Source organism: Protopterus annectens, chromosome 3.part0 (assembly GCF_019279795.1).
Source record: "Protopterus annectens isolate FY-2018-M chromosome 3.part0, PAN1.0, whole genome shotgun sequence".
Taxonomy (NCBI): Eukaryota; Metazoa; Chordata; order Ceratodontiformes; family Protopteridae; genus Protopterus; species Protopterus annectens.
In genome coordinates this window covers 1,647,758,366-1,647,773,780 of record NC_056731.1, presented here as the reverse complement: position 1 = coordinate 1,647,773,780, position 15,415 = coordinate 1,647,758,366, and the positions used below count along the sequence as shown (strand labels likewise).

At 47.4% G+C, this 15,415-nt stretch overlaps 1 protein-coding gene across 3 annotated transcripts in view; it reads right to left on the bottom strand.

The window, feature by feature from the left end:
- Nucleotides 1-15,415, bottom strand: part of RIMS2 (regulating synaptic membrane exocytosis 2) — a 6,281,053-nt gene that overhangs the window by 4,077,350 nt on the left and 2,188,288 nt on the right. The window lies entirely within an intron of this gene.

Genomic DNA, 15,415 nt, shown 5'->3' with positions numbered 1-15,415 from the left:
GAGACACTGATTCTGAAAAAATAGTTATGATGCTGCTGCTGTGTTGCTGGAACCAAAGTCTGATTAAGACACACAGTCCTCTTGGCTGTTTACTGCTGAAATTAAAGTATGGTTGTAACACAGGGTTTTACAGTCTGCTTAACACACAGAGCCTTGCAGGCTGCACGCTGATGACAAAATATACTTTGCAGCACAATACTACATTAACTCTACTAACGCAGCTACTAATAAATAAATAGAAGTTATGTACCTACCATAACGTTCCATGTTAGTTGTCTTCTTCTCGCCTTCTTTCTTGCTGGATGGGCTCGGAGCCGAACCTCGGCTCCGACTCGGCCACTCTAAAAGCTCGAGAGCTAGTTCCACCGGCTCGAGGCTCCCCTTTTATCCCACAATGCTAGGCGGTAATACCTCAGATCTCGTTTGTAAGCTAAGCCCAGCTAGGAAAAATCCAGAAACTGGAAAGGGGAACCCACCTCTATAGAGTGACAGAAAGAAGGTGACCTAAAACCTGACGAGGAAATATATATATATATTACAGTATATATATATATATATATATATATATATATATATATATATATATATATATATATATATATATATATAAATAGAGGTGGTAAGAAAATAAAGGTCACAATCAAACTCCTCTAGGTCTGGCCAGGCTAGGGGGAAGGAGGGTGGGACGCAAGAAAGAAGGCGAGAAGAAGACAACTAACATGGAACGTTATGGTAGGTACATAACTTCTATATGTTAAGTTGTCTATCTCGCCTTCATTCTTGCTGGATGGGACCGCGTCCCTAGCACCTTGTCCCGGGTGGCCTATCGGAACAGACTCTTGAGTACAGTGGAACCAAAGTTAGCTCTGTGTCTAGAAGCTAAGTCCAACTTATAGTGAGAAATGAAAGTATGGGGAGAAGCCCAAGTAGCTGCAGCACAAATCGAGTCAATAGGCAGCCTGTCTTGGAAAGCTATGGATGTAGCCAAAGCTCTAGTTGAATGAGCCCTAGGTTTGTTTGGTAACTGTTGATGTCTGATCTCATATACAAAGGAAATCAAAGAAGTAAGCCATCTGGAGAGAGATACTTTCGAAACTGGAAGGCCCTTTTTGCCTTCTGCATAAGAAACAAATAGCTGATCAGACTTTCTAATTTGTTTGGTCCTGTCTAAGTAATACCTTAATTGTCGATGAACATCTAACCAATGTAATTTTTGTTCTGACCTGTTGGAATAGTTAGGAAAAAACACAGGAAGGTCAATGGTTTGATTTAGGTTTGCCGGAGAGGCTACTTTAGGTAAGAAGGAAGGGTTGGTACTCAAGGATACCCTATCCTTATGAAACAAAAGGTAAGGGGATCGACTACAGAGTGCATGAAGTTCAGAGACTCTTCTAGCCAAAGTAATGGCTACCAAAAAGAGTGTTTTCCAGGATAACAATTTCATCGAACACGAAGCCGCAGGTTCAAAAGGGGGAAGAATCAAAGTTGTCAGAACCAAGTTAAGGTCCCAAGAAGGAGGAGGATTTCTAATAGGAGGCTTGAGGAGAAAAACTCCCTTCAAAAAGGCTTTGCAAATTTTGTGAGACATGATGGCAGACTCTGAGATTCCAACATGAAAATTAGATATGGCTGCCAGTTGGACCTTAAGTGTAGAAGGAGACGAACCTGAGTGGAAAAGTTCGGCTAAGAAATCAAGGACCGATTGAATAGAAGCAGTGAACGGGTCTATGTCCCTTCCCTGCGCCCAATAGGAAAAACGTTTCCACTTACTAAGATAAATCTTCCGAGTGGAGGTTTTATGAGAAGCTATTAAAATATCTCGAACTGAGTGAGATATTAGAGGAAGCCTGGCTAGGGCTGGAATTGGAGGAACCATGCAGTGAGGTTCAGAGAGGGGAGGGAGCGATGTAACTGACCCGACTGATGGGTCAAAAGATCTGGAACTGGGTCCAGATGCCAGGGTTGTTCCAACAGAAAATGGTGTAGAAATGGGAACCAAACCTGTCGAGGCCAGTATGGAGCAATGAGGATCATGGAAGCTTTCTGAGCGATGGCTTTCTGTATCAACTGAGAAATCAGTGGGAAGGGAGGAAAGGCATACAGAAGTCCCCGGGGCCAATCTTGGACTAGAGCGTCTCTGCTGGGATGGCCTGGTTGGGGAAAGAGAGTGAAATAATTTTCGCACTTGCTGTTTTGGGGAGTAGCAAAAAGGTTGCAGCAAGGCCGGCCCCACTTTAGAAAAACTTTCTCCAACACTGAATTTTTCAGAGACCACTCGTGAGGCATGAGAATAGCTCTGCTCAATTTGTCTGCAATGACACTGGACTTCCCGGGAATATGCGTTGCTATCAGAAATCGCTGAGAAGAAATCGCCCATTGCCACAGTCTGAGTGCCTCTTGACATAGGGGGTAGGATCTGGTTCCGCCTTGTTTGTTGATACCACACTACGGACATGTTGTCTGTCCGAATTGCTATCGTTCCTGTCGGAAGAGAGTCTTGAAGGGCCTGCAACGCTAAAAGCACTGCTCTCATCTCTAGAACATTTATATGCAAGTGGCGTTCGTAAGGTTGCCATGTGCCCTGGACCGTCCTGCCCTGATAATGCCCCCCCCACCCGATCAGGGAGGCGTCCGTTGTCAGAGTAGCAACCGGAGGGGGAGGAACAAAGGGTCTTCCTAGGAAGAGCTGGGGGGATGTAATCCACCAATAAAGGTGATTCCTGCATGATTGAGTTATCACAATGGAGTGGGACATCGGAAGTTGTTGGTATGACCATTGTGTGAAGAGCATCCATTGTAAGATTCTCATGTGAAATCTGGCTAATGGAAGAAGAGGAATAGCAGCCGCCATTATCCCCAGTACCTTCAGGGCCAGTCGGGCTTTGATTTTGTTGCTGTGGAGGAGAAGAGAGACTTGTTTGTCTATGTCTGCTATCCTCTGGTCTGTGAGTCTGGCTGACATGCTAACTGTGTCTAGATTTGCGCCTATGAAGGTAATAGCATGACAAGGCAACAAAACAGACTTTGCGCAATTTATTGAGATACCTAGTTTTCGACATGTGTGAAAAGTGTAGTCCCTGGCAAGTAGCAGAAGATGCTTGGTGGGGGCTGTAAGGAGCCAGTCGTCTTAAGTATGGAAACACCTGGAATCCTTGACGTCTCAGATGAGAGGCGACCACTGCCATGCATTTGGTAAACACCCGGGGGGCTGTGGTGAGTCCAAAGGGCAGGGCTCTGAATTGAAAATGACTGGTTCCCAGCCTGAAGCGGAGAAATCTCCTGGAGCGTCTGTTCATTTTTATATGGTAGTACGCATCCTGGAGGTCTATAGAGCACATCCAGTTGTCCTTCCCCAATAGGGGTAGGATGGACTGCAGCGTGACCATCCGAAATTTTGTTTTCTTGACAGACTTGTTCAAGTTGCTGAGATCCAAAATGGGTCTCCAGTCCCCTGTTTTCTTTGGAACCACAAAGAATTTGGAGTAGATTCCGGATCCTTGCTGGTCTGCTGGAACTGGTTGAATGGCTCTTTTTGCAAGCAACTTTGATATTTCTAACGCTGCTTGCTCCCTTTGAGTGGGTGGAACGTCTGGAAGGGATTTTTTTGATTGTTTTGGAATGCGAAAGAATGGGATGGAATAGCCTTCGGAAATGACAGACTGTACCCACTTGTCTTGAGTTAGGGATTGCCAGGCTTCTGGGTACAGTGATAGTCTTCACCCGACTGCCTCCGAAGGTGGACAGTCGGGCAACACCTCAGGGATGCTGAAAGGGCTTGTCAGAAAAGGTTTCTCGACTGCCCTGATTCTGCGGACCCCCCCCCTGCCTCTAGGGCGGCGTCTACCATTATTGTTCCCCCCTCTGCCTCTAGAGGGGAACCAACTCTGTGCGTCAGGCGAAGCTCCTTGAGATTGTTTGCGGAACCACATCTTTCCCCCCTTCTGGCCCTTGGGGTAAGGCCTAGAAGGAGTAGAAAAACGGACTCCCACGGCAGAGAGAGTTTTGCCATCAGTCTTGCACCTTGTCAGGGTTTCTTTCACTTGAGGACCAAAAAGGGACAATCCATCAAACGGGGAGTTAGTGAAAGACGTCTTGAAAGGGTCCGCAAAATTGCATAGCCGCATTCAGGCATGCCGGCGTAAGGCCACACCTGTACCTGCGGCTCTGCTCGCTCCATCAGCCACATATGACAGGAGGCGCATGGAGGAGTTAGCTATCGAATTGAGGGTAGCCAGCTGAGAGTTCATCTTATCCTGAAGACCCGCAACTGTTGGATCCTTTAACATCTCACTCACTTCCTTGATCAAGTCTCTCTGAAGACGAGTGAAATGACAGAGGTAGTTCAGCGAACACATAGAAAAGGTCGCTGACGAGAACATCCGCTTCCCGTACCTGTCCATAGTCCTAGATTCCTTGTTAGGAGGATGGACGGGCACTGAAGGATCAGCTAGTTCCTTCTTGGTGGCAGCAGCCACCACCATAGCATCGACAGAGACTCCTTTGGTCAAAAATTGTTTGTCTGCTGGGGCCGTAATAAACTTTGAAGGTCTCCTGGGGGTGGGGTCCACAGAGTCAGGAGCCGTCCAGGCCTTTTTTGCTACCACCTGCATGAGGGGGTCAAAGGGAGGGGACACCCAGGAGGTGGAAGGGCGAGAGCCGAACGCCTCAAGATACACAGTTTCATCCTCTGAAGGGTTGAGGGCTGGCCAATTCCCCCTCTGTTTTAAGATCTCCAGGATGTCTGCAAAGGAGACATCTTCAGAGGGGGAACGGGGGGAACCTTCAGAATCCTCTAAATCTGTGTCAGAGGTGACAGACTCAGGTGAGTCGATGTGCTTCCTCTTGCACTTTCTCTTCCTAGGGGGCTCTCCTGCCAATTCAGGAGAGGCCTCGGAAGAGGAGGAGATCCCCACTGGGGACTCTTGAGGAGCTGGCTCTCTGTGATCCGGGATGAGGGGGTGAGCAGAAATTACCCGAGGCACCGTGGAGGGAGGGGCGGACGGAGCCGACTGTGGAGTTGAACCAGGTTCTAACACACTCCGCATGACCTCGAAGGCACCCCTGTCAGGCAGAGCCAGAGGTCTCCGCTCCAAAAAGCTGAAAACCTCCCCCGGCACCGACAGTGATGGTTCCGAGGCCGATGTCGGAGCCGAACTCACCAACGCCGAAGCACCGAGAGGGAGAGTGGGGTCGGACAAGGGTCCGATGCCACTCACCCCCTCGGAGCCGACGAGGGAAGTCTGGAGCCGAGATTCCTCCAACGAAGAAATCGGAGCAGACGACGGTGCCGAAGACAATTGTATCGGCTCCGACGCCGCCACAGTCTCGGGTCCGAAACGCCCCGGCTCCGAACTCAAAGGAGTCGATGGAGGAACATTTTGAGTAATAGGGTTAACCATCGACTGATGAGTCGGGCTCTGAAGCATCTGGGCCAGTGCCTCGGACTTAAGAAGTCGACTCACCACCCTCTGAAGGTCATGATATGAAAGTCTCGACGACCTAGAGGAGTGAGATCTATGGCTCCGTTCAGACAGCAAGGGAGAGGCTGGAGCCGAATGAACAGAGCCAAGAGACGGTGACCTAGACCTTTTCCTAGTTGTCGGTTCCGATAACCTTATCGGAGCCGACTCAGTGATGTCTAACACCTCGGCTCCGGCCGGAGCCGAGGAAACAGAAGAAATACGTGTCCGAGCCCCATCGGCTCCAGCCGGAGCCGATGTTGGAACAGACTTCGAAGCCCCAGGTGATGACTCAGAAGCTGGAGCCGACGACCTGGTAGGCTTCGAGGGTTTGCCCGAAGATAGAGTCGGGGGACCCTCAGGCTTCAATAAGCCTCGTAAAATAAGCTTATTTTTTCTTTCCTGCAGGACTCTAGGGCTGAAGCCATGGCAAACAGCACAAGAGTCCTGCAGGTGCAAAGTTCCCAGGCAGTACACGCAAGAAGTGTGACCGTCTGTCAGAGACATCTTCTGACAGCATGAGTCACACTTCTTAAAGCCTGAGACCTTTGATTCTTTAGACATTACTAAAGATATAAAGTGTAATCACACACAGAGACACAAACACACCGATTACACTATCCGAAAATTAAATTAAACTAATTAAGCAGAAAAAATTAGTTATTAATTAGTTTTTAGTTCTCTACAAAAAACACACACTCCACTACTAGGAGGGGGAGGGAAGGGCCAGAAGGCCTAAGGAAAGAACTCCTAAGTTCTTGAAGTAAAAAGGTGAAGAAAACTGGAGGGAATGGATAGAAAACTACTTAACTTTGGAAAATATAAGGGAAAACTAAGTTAAAGGGGTTTTAAAAGAGTTTTAGATTGCTCTAAACTAACTAACCTGAAGCCGGTTGGAACAACACACCTCAATCGCTGTAGCGGCAAACAAGATCTGAGGTATTACCGCCTAGCATTGTGGGATAAAAGGGGAGCCTCGAGCCGGTGGAACTAGCTCTCAAGCTTTTAGAGTGGCCGAGTCGGAGCCGAGGTTCGGCTCCGAACCCATCCAGCAAGAATGAAGGCGAGATAGACAACTTAACATCTTATTTTTATAACAGATGGCACGTACTATACTGTTACAGCTTTTAGATTTAGTGTACAAGGTTTACTTTACGATTTACCCTCTATGAGGATTACTGCTACATGCAACCTTCTACAGACCACATCTAAATATGCCCATAGGTGCTTAAAGCCTACATACAATCACCCAAGCCAAAATCATGTGTATGATTTTTCTCATAGAAGTGGACTTACAATCTCTCTGAATTTTCTGATAAAGGATTTTGATTATCCAATTATTTTATAATTCTTTATTCATTTGCAGCTGAAAATGGATTCCTTAAATGAGTATGCCATTAATGATTTGCTAAAGCACAAGTAGCTTGCACAGAGCTCTAAAGGCTATGTATATTTAAAGGTAACACCTGATAACACTGGTGGTCTGTACTCCTCATGTCAAAAGTTAGATTTACTTACCATTATTAGTATTAAATCTAGACTTACTGATGATGATTGCACTTGTGCAATTGACACAGCTATGAGAATTGTTGCTACATGTATTAATGGCTGAGCTGATGAGATAACCAGATGTTATGTACCATAACGTTCCATGTTTGTTGCCCATCTCGCCTTCATTCATTGCTGGTTGGGTACGGAACCAAGAATCTGTTCTGACTCGGCCTTATTCAAAAGCTCGAGAGCTTCCATCAGCTCGTGGCTATACCCTATCCCATGATGCTCAGGGAAGATTACCTAGATCTTGTTTCCAGATAAAAAACATAATCATTACCTCTAAACAAGCGAACATATCCAGACAAGACTAAGAAGAGATTCAGAGATTTTATAATCAATTTGTCAGGAAAACACGCCCAATCCTCCAGGAGCAAAGGCGGGTGAAGGAGGGTGGGACACAAGAATGAAGGTGAGATGGACAACAAAAATGGAATGTTACGGCGAGTACATAACTTCCTAATATTATGTTGTCCTATCTTGCCTTCATTCATTGCTAGTTGGGACAGCATCTCTAGCACCTTCTTTCTTGGGTTGCTCAAGGGAAAATACTCTTCAGAACAGTGTACCCAAAAGAGGTCTCATTCCCGGAGGCCAAATCAAATTTGTAATGAGTGATACAGTATGAGGCTTTACCCATGTTGCTGCTGCACAAATAGAATCCATAGGTAGCCTCACCTGGAAAGCAGATGAAGTTGAAACAGTTCTTGTGGAATGGCCTTTCACATTCCCAGGGAGTTCTCTGTTGGGGGAATTGTATGTATAGGTGATACAATCTGTACGCAATTTAGAAAGTGTGACCTTTGAAATCAGGAGCCCTTTCTTTTTGTCTGAAAAGGACACAAACAGCTGATCTAATTTTTTGAAAGCTTTTGTTCTATGCATGTAAAAACGCAATTGTCTATGTACGCCTTACTAGTGTTAATTTATATTCTGCCTTGTTGCCATAATTTGGGAAAAAAATGGTAATTCGATAGACTGATTTAAACTGGCCTCTGAACACACTTTTGGTAGGAAGGAAAGGTTAGTCCGTAAGGAAACTATCTTTGTTAAAGGTTATGTACAGGGGGCGTATAGACAAAGCTTGAAGTTCAGACTCTCGTCATGCAGATGTTATGGCAACCAATAGTGCTGTCTTCCATGACAAAAACTTTATGTCACATGATGATGCAGGTTCAAAGGGGGTAGAATTAATAGAGACAGAACAAAATTTAGGTCCCATGGCACTGGAGATTCTTTTACTGGAGGCCTTAGTAAGAATGTACCATTTACAAATGCTTTGCAAAGTCTGTGAGATGATTTTCAGTCCCATTTCTATGATACGATAGTATGATATAGCGGCTAAATGAACTCGAATTGTAGCTGCTGACGCACCTTCGTTAAACAGTTTAGCCAGAAAATCAAACACTGCTGGAATGGGGGCAGTAAAAGAGTCAATGTGATTGTTGGAAGACCAGTGGGAGAATCTCTTCCTTTTGCTAGAGTATAATTTCCTGGTTGAGAGGAAATTAATATATATTTCACTGCATGGGAAGATATCGGGGAGCCTGGCTATTTGTGGAACTGCAACACCAAGCTGTCAATTTTAAGGTTTACATCGACGGATGGAACATCTCCAACGAATGAGTCATAAGGTCTGGAACTGGGTCCAGAATCCACGGTTCCTCCTGCAGATGGGGCCACAGAAAAGGGAAAGTGCAGTTGTGTACACTTACCATAAATGTAGATGTTCGAGTGTATTCACTGTTGCAGTCATTACATTTGGGTAATCTGCTGGCAGGTTGCCCTCAGTCGGCCTGAATTCCAAAGTCTTGGGTCCTGCATCAGTTGCTGTCTCCTCTTCCATGATGTCAGGGGTATAAAACTTTTAGTTATGTACTCACCATAACTTCAGATGTTTGGGATCCATCTCGCCTACATTCTGACTGATGGGTTCGGAGCCGATCCCTCAGCTCCGACTCGGCACGCTTATGCCAAAGAGCGAAGTCTCTTATTGGCTGAGCTTACTATATCCCAGGATGCACCACTACCAGTCCCCCAGATCTAGTTTGTCCGCATACATGCACACATGCACGCCTTGCTTATATAACATCGTCAGATGAAACAAGATAAACAGTAGAACTCAAAACCGTTCAATCTCTTCCGATCTCCAAGGCAGGGGGAAGGAGGGTGGGTTTTAGGAATGTAGGCGAGATGGATCCCAAACATCTGAAGTTATGGTGAGTACATAACTAAAAGATGTTATGTGATCCTATCTCGCCTACATTCTGACTGATGGGACAGCGTCCCTAGCACCTGAATCCTGGGTGGCTCACTGGAAAACACTCCTGAGTACCGTGGAACCAAATGAAGCTCGTCCTCTAGATGCCACATCCAATTTGTAGTGGGAAATGAAAGTGTGCGGATTGGACCAAGTAGCCGCAGCACAAATTTCCGATATAGTGAGCTTGGAATGAAAAGCTATAGAAGTAGCCATAGCCCTGGTAGAATGAGCTTTGATGGATGTTGTAAGTTGCTTATTCGAAGAAGAATAAGCCTGAGTTATACAATCTCTGATCCATTTGGAGATAGTAGCTTTTGTGATGGTTTGGCCCAATTTATTATCTGAGAAGGACACAAACAACTGGTCTGACTTACGAAGTTGCTGAGTCCTGTCTAAATAGAAGCGTAATTGCCTGTGAACATCCAATTTATGGAGAGTGTATTCTGCTTCATTGGAGAATTTTGGGAAGAAAACTGGTAGCTCCAGAGATTGTTGGAGACAGAAACTAGAACAGACCTTTGGGACAAAGGATGGATTTGGCCTAAGTGAAACTCTATCCTTGTGGAAAATCAAGTACGGTGGCTTAATAGACAGGGCTTGAAGCTCTGAAACCCTTCTTGCAGAAGTAATTGCAACTAAGAAGGCAGTTTTCCAAGACAGATATTTTAACTCACATGTAGCAGCCGGTTCGAAGGGGAAGATGTTAATGCAAGCACCAAATCAAGATCCCACGGAGGTGCAGGATGAAAAATTGGGGGTCTTAATAGGCTCGCACCTTTAATGAAAGTTTTGCATAGTCTGTTGCTCATCAAAGGAGGATCCATGGATTCGTGGAATTTAGAGATAGCCGCTAGTTGGACTTTAATAGTTGAGACAGAAGATCCTTGATTAAACAGGGATGTTAAGAATTTCAAAACCTCTGGGACAGGAGCAGAGATAGGGTCTAAGCACTTGAGTTGAGCTTCCAGATAGCAAACCTCTTCCACTTACTGAGGTACAATTTGTTAGTGGTGGGTTTGTGGGTCAAGATAAAATGTGAACAACTTCCGGTCTAATGTGTGCTTTCTAACTAAAGTCGGAAGTGGAGGAGCCAAGCTGTCAATTTCAAAGATTGAAGGGACTGATGCCGATGTCCCAACTGATGGATTAGCAAGTCCGAATTAGGTCTAAAGTCCACGGATCGCCCACGCATGCTTCTTCAGGTAAGGAAACCATACCTGACGAGGCCAGTAGGGGGCAATCAGTATCATTGAGGACCCCAATTGAGAAGCTTTTGGAATAACTTTGGGAGAAGTGGAATTGGAGGAAAGGCATAAAGTAGCCCTGTTGGCCAAGGTTGTGCTAGAGCATCCATAGCTGGTACCCCCTGATGTGGGATCAAGGAGAAGAACCTTTGGCACTTGGTGTTTAGTGGAGTTGCAAATAGGTCGCAGCACGGCGTCCCCCATCTCCTGAAAACCTGAGCTGCTACTGTGTGGTTTAGAGACCACTCGTGAGGAGAGAGAATTGTCCTGCTCAATTTGTCTGCCAATATATTTGACCTTCCTGGGATGTGGGTCGCTACCAAGAAGCGGTTGGTAGCTACAGCCCATTCCCACACTCTCATGGCCTCTCTGCAAAGGGGGTACGATCTGGTCCCTCCTTGTTTGTTCAGATACCAGACCACCGACATGTTGTCTGTGTGGATGGCGATGATGCCCGAGGAAGAAACTCGTGTAAGGCCTGTAGGGATAGAAGTACAGCCCTCATCTCCAACACGTTGATGTGGAGAAGAGCTTCGTCTGGAAGCCAGGAGCCCTGAACTAGCCTGCCCAGACAATGCCCCCCCCACCCTATCTGGGAGGCATCTGTCGTCAGGGTAACCACTGGAGAGGGAAGAACAAAGGGGTTTCCTTGATCCAAATTGGATGTCTGAAGCCACCAGCGAAGGTCCCTTTTGCATATTTCCGTAATCATGATGTGATGATTGAGTGGAAGATCCTGAAAGGACCATTGCGTTGACAATAGCCACTGAAGAATCCTCATGTGCAATCTTGCTAGAGGAACTAAAAGAACCGTGGCAGACATTGAGCCTAGAACTTGTAGAACCATCCTGGCTGGGGCTTTGGATCTCGAGATTAGAGCTTGAACTTGGCCCTGTAAAGTTTGGATCCTTTCGCCAGGAAGAAAGACGCCAAGATCAATCTTGAGTCTATCTCTGCTCCTATGAACCTTATGCTGAGAGGGCAGCAAGACAGACTTTGACCAATTGAATGTAATCCCCAGGGTAACACCCAGGGAGATGGTGGCTTTGAGGTTGTCCATTAGTAGATGCCTGGTGGTGGCAGTCAGGAGCCAGTCGTCCAGATAGGGAAACACTTGGAATCCAAGACTTCTCAGGTGAGCCGTCACTACTGCCAAACACTTGGTGAACACCCTGGGGCTGTGGTGAGACCAAAGGGCAGAGCGCAAAATTGGTAATGACTGACTCCCAGGCTGAAGCGCAGATACCTCCTGGACGCCTGATGTATCGGTATGTGATAATAGGCGTCCTTGAGGTCTATGGAGCACATCCAAACATCCTTCTCCAACAGTGGGAGAATGGATTGTAACGTGACCATTCGGAATTTGGATTTCGTGACGGATTGGTTCAGTCTGCTGAGATCCAATATTGGTCTCAGGTCCCCTGTCTTTTGGCACTAAAAGAACCTGGAGTAATTTCCTGATCCGATCTGGTCTGTGGGGACCGGTTGGATGACTCCTTTTTCTAGCAGCTTTAAAGCTTCTGCGGCTGCCATTTCCCTTTGACTGGGTGGTGGGTCCGGGATTCTTTTGGACGGTGGGGGCGAGTATGTGAATGTAACCTCCGGCAATGATCCGAAGCACCCATCTGTCCTGAGTGATTGACTCCCAGGCTTTTAGGTGCTTGGCAAAACGACACCCGACTGGCTCCGGAGCAGCACAGCCGGGCAATCCCTCATGACGTGTGGGAGGCTGAAGAGCCACGAAAGGACTTGCGGTCTCCAGAATTGCGGGGCCCTCTGCTGCCTCTGGGACGGCGTCTCCCTGAAAAATTTCCCCGTCCTCTGCCTCTGGAAGGGGAATCTTCCTGCTGTTGAGAGAAAAACTTTCGAGATTTGGAACCACATTTTCCCTCCTTTAGCCTTGGGGTAAGGCCGAAAGGGAGTGGAATAACGGGCACCTACGGCAGATAAAGTTTTTCCCTCTTGCTCACAGCGGTAAGGGTGTCTTTAACCTTGGGTCCAAACAAGGAGGACCCATCAAAGGAGCGCCGGAAGGAAGACTTGAAGGCCTCCAAACTGACACAAGCGAGCCAGGCTTGTCTCCGAGAGCCACGCCTGTGCCTGCCGCTCTACCCGCCTTCGGCCGCATAGGAAATGAGCCTCATGGACGAGTTAGAAACTGACGTAAGGATAGCCAACTGAGAGCTAACCGACTGGGCTAGCTGCTCAGGTAGGTTACCCGAGAGGGAATCTGACAACTCCTTGACCAGATCCCTCTGAAGCCTGGTAAAATGTGCCAAATAATTCAGAGACCTTAACGTAAAGGCCGCTGAAGTCAGGGTGCGCTTCCCGTACCTGTCCATACTCCTAGACTCCTTATTAGGAGGATGGACGGACGTTGAAGCCTCTGCCACGTCCTGTTGTGTAGCAGATGCCACCACCATGGCATCTACAGCCACGCCTTTAGTGAGGAACTCCTTCTCGGGGGGAGCAGACAAAAATTTATTTGGACGAGAAGGGACTGGTTCCACGGTATCTGGATGTTCCCACACCCTTCGACAAACTAAATCCAGAAGCTCGTCGAAGGGCGGAGACACCCAGGAGGCGGAGGGCTGAGCCCCAAAGGCCTTGAGGAGCACTGACTCGTCAGCAGAGGGGGGTTTGGATATCCAGCCGCCTCGTTGTTTGAGGATCTCTAAGATGTCTGCAAATGAGACATCATCCGAGGACGACTGGGACTCCTCTGCATCATCCAGATCAGTGTCTGAAGTAATAGACACGGGGGAGTCCACGTGCTTCCTCTTGCACGATCTCTTCCTTGGGGGTTCCTCCGAAGACAACTCAGAAGAACCCTCAGGAGGAGGGGAACCCCCACTGGGGGTAACCTCAGGCCCCGGGGCTCCGCTGACTACGGACAGGGGAACTGCCAAAGACCCAGTCTCCACACCTAGGGAAGGTGCCGGTAAAGCCGGGAGATGGCAAGAGGACTTGGCCAAGGCACTCCTCATGGCTCTGAAAGCCGGACCCCAGAATCCTGGGAGTGTCCGTCCCCGAGCCGTGATAGCCGACGGAAGTCCCGCAGCCGCACCGAGGGGAGGCTCGAACCGAAAGCATAGGTCCCAAACATCACCCCGGTCCAGCCGAAGAAGTCCGCGTACCAAACTCGGACCAAGGCCGGGTTGGAGTAAGGGTCGGAGCCGACCCTGAGATCTCCACCGGCTCCAACAGCACCTGCTCGACGGAGCCAAGCAGTCGGAGGAGGAATGGCAATGGGTGGGCCAAGGTCATCGGTTCAAGCCAACTGGGTCGGAACCGAAACAAATTTTGGAAGACTGGGGACTGGAACAGTCTTTGGAGCACCCTGTCTATATCAGAATCTGACATCCTCAAGACCGAGAGGAAACAGAACGGGTTCGAGACGGCCTCTCCAACGGCCCTAAAGGGCTAGGGGACCGGCTCAGGCGACTTCGATGAGTATCGGCGCCGAGGAATGCACACACCAGATTCCATCGGTGCCGAGGTGGACTTCGCCGAGGAGGAAGTGTCTGAGCAGGCGACCTTGTCGGCCCGAGCAGTGGAGCCGACGAAGGTGACCCGCCTCGATGCCCCAGCCATCGGCTCCGGCCAGAGGAGTCGATACTGGTGGCATCGAGGCAGACCGTTCCGACCTCGGCCCAAGTCCTTGGAGCCAAGGAGAGGCCTGTCTATGTTTCTTAGCGGTCGGATCCGACGGACTGGTCGGAACCGACGCCCTTTTCTTTTTGGCCGGAGAAGGAGAGGAAGCCAAGGCTTCTTCAAAAGAAGGTTTAATTAATCCCTTAAGAATTAATTTATTTTTCCTCTCCTGGAGGACCCTTGAGGAAAAAGCGTGACATACGCTACATGATTCCTGTAAATGTTTTGCCCCTAAGCAATACACACAGAGCGAGTGATCGTCCGTGATGGACATTTTGAAACTACATTTTACACATTTTTTAAAGCCCGAAGGCCTAGGATTCTGAGACATTATGGGGAGAATTTCAGTAATCTGACTGGAAAAAAATACAATTACTGGAGACACCCCTAAGTATAGGCTTACAGTTATCACTCGCTAATGACAGGGACTTTGAAAACCCTGTAAGAACAAACAGCTACAAAGAATTTAAAGCCTGTTTACTATATGTAGATATAGAAGGGTTGATTAACCGGGAAGGCCCTAGATGAAGGGGGGCCTGTCAAACTCAACCCAATCACACAACAAAATTCTACAACAATCCAACCAATCACACAACAAATGGTAAGAATAGCTGTTAAAACAGCTTTTTTGAGAGAAAAACAGCAAAAACTGACAGAAAGTTAGTTAAAAATAACTACTCAGCTCAGCCAGCTCGAGACCACGTCTTCGCAGGTTAGCGGCAAACGAGATCTGGGGGACTGGTAGTGGTGCATCCTGGGATATAGTAAGCTCAGCCAATAAGAGACTTCGCTCTTTGGCATAAGCGTGCCGAGTCGGAGCCGAGGGATCGGCTCCGAACCCATCAGTCAGAATGTAGGCGAGATAGGATCACATAACATCATGCAGCCGACGCCATTTTCTTTAGTTTTTCTTGCCCCCAATGTCAGCTGTCCCCACAAAGGTAGCAAAAATGTATATATATATATATATATATATATATATATATATATATATATATATATATATACACACACACACACACACACACACATACATGCATCAATATAAACTTTACCTTCATCTACAAGCAAATACACCACATAGGTTTTAGAAGATAGAGAAGGAAAGATAAACTCCAGAATGACAGGGGAATGGCGGGAGGGTAACCTGGACTGCAACAGTGAATACACTCAAACATCTACATTTATGGTAAGTGTACACAACTGTACTATGTTCTTCGTGTTTCACTGTTGCAGTCATTACA